The sequence below is a fragment of the Schistocerca americana genome, unplaced genomic scaffold, assembly GCF_021461395.2.
Source record: "Schistocerca americana isolate TAMUIC-IGC-003095 unplaced genomic scaffold, iqSchAmer2.1 HiC_scaffold_301, whole genome shotgun sequence".
Lineage (NCBI taxonomy): Eukaryota > Metazoa > Arthropoda > Insecta > Orthoptera > Acrididae > Schistocerca > Schistocerca americana.
Window position 1 is genome coordinate 128610 of NW_025726018.1, and position 4791 is coordinate 133400.

The window sequence follows — 4791 nt, forward strand, 5'->3', positions numbered from 1 at the left end:
GCAAACCCCAAACGTCTTTCCTTTCGCATTCGGGAGGGTGGAGGTTCAGACCCACGTCTAGCCATTCAGATTTAGGTTTTCTGTAGTTCCCTCAAATCTGCCTCCTTGGCTCAGTGGTCAGCGCGTCTGACACCTATAAAGAAAAATCATCTTCGGTTCCGGGTATTGGTAGGGATTTTTAATTGGAGGAAGGACTGGGAAAGGGTGCACTCAGACTAGTGATTCCAAATGAGAAGTTGGTGACCAAAATTAAAGCAACAAACGGAAATTTTGCAAAGTTGAGTTTATTTTGTCACAGAGCAGAATAAACAGGTAACAGTAAATACAGAACGTATTCAACTGCAACACGCATAACGGTAGACAGAAATGGTCATCATTTTTTCCAACTAAACGGATTTGCACACACATTCTGACAACTGGTTAACGTGCCCAGTGTGGGGTGGGTGTGACCAGCCCGCCCGCCTAGCCGCGCGGTCTAACGCACTGCTTCCCGAGCGGGAAGGCGTGCCGGTCCCCGGCACGAATCCGCCCGGCAGATTAGTGTCGAGGTCCGGTGTGCCGGCCAGCCTGTGAATGGTTTTAAGGCGGTTTTCCAACTGCATTGGCGAATGCGGGCTGGTTCCCCTTATTCCGCCTCAGTTACACTATGCTGTCGACTGCTATGCAAGTACGTACGCGTACACCACACTTGCCCTACCACGCAAACTTTGGGGTTACACGTTACACTCGTCTGGAATGAGACGTTCCCGGGGGGAGGGGGGGAGGTCTACTGGGGTCTGAAACACACAATAAACCTGGGGTTTGGTGTGGAGCCGGCCGCGGTGGCCGTGCGGTTCTAGGCGCTACAGTCCGGAATCGCGGGACTGCTACGGTCGTAGGTTCGAATCCTGCCTCGGGCATGGATGTGTGTGGTGTCCTTAGGTTAGTTAGGTTTAAGTAGTTCTAAGTTCTAGGGGACTGATGACCTAATATGTTAAGTCCCATAGTGCTCAGAGCCATTTGAACCATTTGTTTGGTGTGGGGCGGCAGTGGGGAGAGTGGACTGCTGTAGCCTGTTGTTGGGTTGTGTACCACTGAGGGCTACAGCGGGGACGAAGCCTCTCCGTCGTTTCTAAGTCCCCAGTTCACTACATACCTACATACATACATGGGGTGTGACCAACGCTGGCAGTAATACAGGCCAGACAACGACGGGACATGCTGTGAATGATGTCATCAATCTCGTGTTGAGGCAGTAACGTCCATTCTTCCTGCAGAGCTGCTAGCAAGTCGTGGAAAGTAGTTGGTGGATGCTGATGTGGAGCAAGCCGTCTCCCTGTGACTGTATACACAGCGATTGTGGAATCCCACACATGCTCTATGGGATTCAAATCGGGAGAGGAAGCTGGCCACGCCATGTGTGCAATATCAACCACCTGTGCTCTATGAGGTCGAGCATTATCGTCGATCAATACGAAATCTGGGCCCACAGGACATCGCAACAACCGCGCATGAGATCCCTACATCTCCTCACGGTACCCGACAGCAGTTAAATCTTGCTGATTCATCCATAAAATTTCATGAAGAGATGTTCGAGTGGTCAACGTAATTCCTGCCCACACCATTAGGGATCCTCTTCGATACTGGTCTCTTTCCACAATGTTTGGGTCCAGAAATCGTGTTCCACGTGCCCTCCAGATACGAATCCGTTGAGAATCACTCTCCTGACCAAATCGGGACTCAACTGTGAAAAGAATATGGCCCCACCGTTCGACCGGCCAGAATGCATGTTGATGGCTCCACTCTAGACGTTCGCTTCTGTGAAGACACGCCAGAGGTAAATAGACAGCAGGTCTCCAACAACAAAGCCCTTCTGCACGCCGTTTGCCTCGATATAACATGTCCAGGGGATGCTGCAAGGTCAGACGGCAGTTGCAGCGCAGTACTAAGGCGGTATCGTAGTGCCCTTAAAGCCAAATAACGGTCCACTCTTTCTGTAGTCATACGTAGCATGTCCTGGTCTCCAGGATACAGTTTCGGTCTCTATAAATTGTCATCTCATCCGAGAAACAACAGAAAGATTCAAATTATGCCATCAGGCTACATGTTTGCGATTCTCCTCCTTCCATTCTTCCTATGGCCCTCCACAGCAGAGAGTCTGTAGGCGTTTTCTCTGTGCCATACTGCACCGTCTGTGACTGTATACACAGCCATTGTGGATGTGGGACTACCCGGCAACCTCTACCCCGCTTGATGGGAGCCCTGACGCTATTGCTGGCTGGCATGGTTGTCCGTTGATCGGAATGCCATCTTCCGTGCTGAACACGATCGTAACGGCAACTGTTGACGGTTTCTATGATTACATCGTGAATTAGACACAGGACGGGGAAATAGCAGTTTGTTGCTTTAATTTTGGATACCAGTTCAACCTCTGGGAAGCTGAAAACTGCCGGGAATGGGGTGCTGACCCGATCCCAACTACAGAATATGACTCGGAGGTTGATCGGCACTAAATGGTCAGAGACGGAGCTTTTGCATTAGTGGCTTCCCCAAATAATTCCAAGCAACTACAGGGATGGTTCTTTTGAAAAGGATACACCCGATTTCCCTACCCATATTTCCCCAAATCCGAGTTTAGGTTCCCTCTCTAATGGCCTCCTCTTTGAGGGGACGTTATATCCTAATCTTTCTTCCTTAAGACGTATGGCGGGGTGTCCGTCTGATACCATTGTCCTTTTCCACATTTTCGGTTCCATTCGTGAATGCTACTTGGAAATAATGCCTCCGTATGAGCTTGAAGTTATCTGATTTTCTTGTTCTGACCATTCTGGATAAATACGTAGGAGGCAGTGGTGTGTTGCTCGACTCCTCTTCTGAGTGTACGCTCCGGATATGAACAGTAAATTTCTGGTGTTTGATGATCAACTCCTTAACACTTATGCGCTTACTCTGCTGACCGATGACAAAACATGTCGCTCTTCTCTGAATTTTTTAACTAAAATTGGTGCCAGAGAAAGGGATTCGTGCGAGATTTTTTGAAGGTCTTCTGCGAAAATTACATGAGTGAGTTAAGGAACCGACGCGTGAGGAAAATGTGTTAGACCTCCTTGTACCTAACGAACACCAGCTTTTCCAAACGAGGAGGCCATCAGCGATCACAAGGCTGTGATAGCATCAATGACTACGGCTATTACAATAACGTTAGAAAAAGGTTGGAAATCATACCTGTGTTGAACAAGAGTGACTTGATACAAGTTACAATGTATCTAAGAACTCAGCATCTGATATTCCAGTTTTCAGCTTCAGAATAAAGATGTGAAGCACAAATGGATAATATCCGAAAACATTGTAAAACATGCCTTCGACAAGTATGTGCCGAGCAAGGTTGTGATCGATGGAAGATACCCACCGTGGTTCGTCAGGCACATCAGAAAGTTGCTGCGAAAGCAAAGAGAGCTTAATTTCCGGTTTAATCGAAGCCAAAGCTTATCAGAAGAACAAAAGAACAATTGAGCCAATATGAACGCGAAGAAACCCGTACAAGAAGCATTCAATGAATCTGAAAGTAAAATTTTACCAACTGATCTGATTAAAAATTCCATGAAATTTTGCCGTTACATAAAGTCAGAAAGAGGAATGAAACTTTCTATCTATATTCAGTCGGTCAGGGATCATGCTGGCACCGAAATAGAAGACAGAGACAAGGCCGAAATAATGAAATCGGTCTTCCGAAATTGCTTCCATGTGGAACATCATGATAAAGCGATTAGTCATTCCTGCTTTCCTGCTATGAAATGACTCACTCCTGGTAGTCGGGTCTTAGGGCGGGCGACTGTCAGGTTGGTATCCCACTGCAGCCGGTCATAGCAGGACCCCTTTGGATGTCATCCACGGCACACTTTTAAGACAGCGGTACGTCGAAAATATTCTATGACACGCTTTGTTGTCCTTCGTGGTAAGCCATTCTGGGCTTACATTTCAGCAAGATAGTGCCCGCCTGCACATGGCGAGAGTTTCTACCGCTTGTCTTCGTTCATGCCAAACACTACCTTGGCCAGCAAGGTGAGCAGGTCTCTCCCCAATTGAGTTCTACTGGAACATTATAGCCAGGGCCTCCAACCAGCTCGGGATTTTGACGATCTAACTCAACAATTGGAAAAATCTGGCGCGTTATCACTCAGGATGACATCTAAGAACACCAGAAATCAATGCCAAGCTGAATAACAGCTTGGTTACGTGCCAGAAGTGGTTCAACTTTTTATCGGCTTGCTCAATTTGTGAAGCTCTTTCTCTTGAATAAATCATCCAAATTGTCTGAAATTGTAATCATTTGTTCGTATATGTACGTCACATCTACCGATTTCCCTCCCATTCAGATAATTCCTTCATGGTTCGTCGTTTTTTGACTTAAATTGTATCTTTTTTTAAACTTCAACCGAACAGGCCGTGAAGGCCCAACGGTAACGACCGACCGCCGTGTCATCCTCAGCCCACAGGCGTCACGGGATGCGGATATGGAGGGGCATGTGGTCAGCACACCGCTCTCCCGAGCGTATGTCAGTCTCCGAGATCGGAGCCGCTACTCCTCAAACAAGTAGCTCCTCAGTTTGCATCACAAGGGCTGAATGCACCCCGCTTGCCAACACCGCTCGGCAGGCCGAATGATTACCCATCCAAGTGCTAGCCCAGCCCGACAGCACTTAACTTAGGTTGTCTGACGAAAGTAAATGCAATATAATACTATAATATAGTAGAAATACCCTCAGACTTTCAAAAGAACGTAATAAATCCAAAGCAAAGAAGGCAGGTACA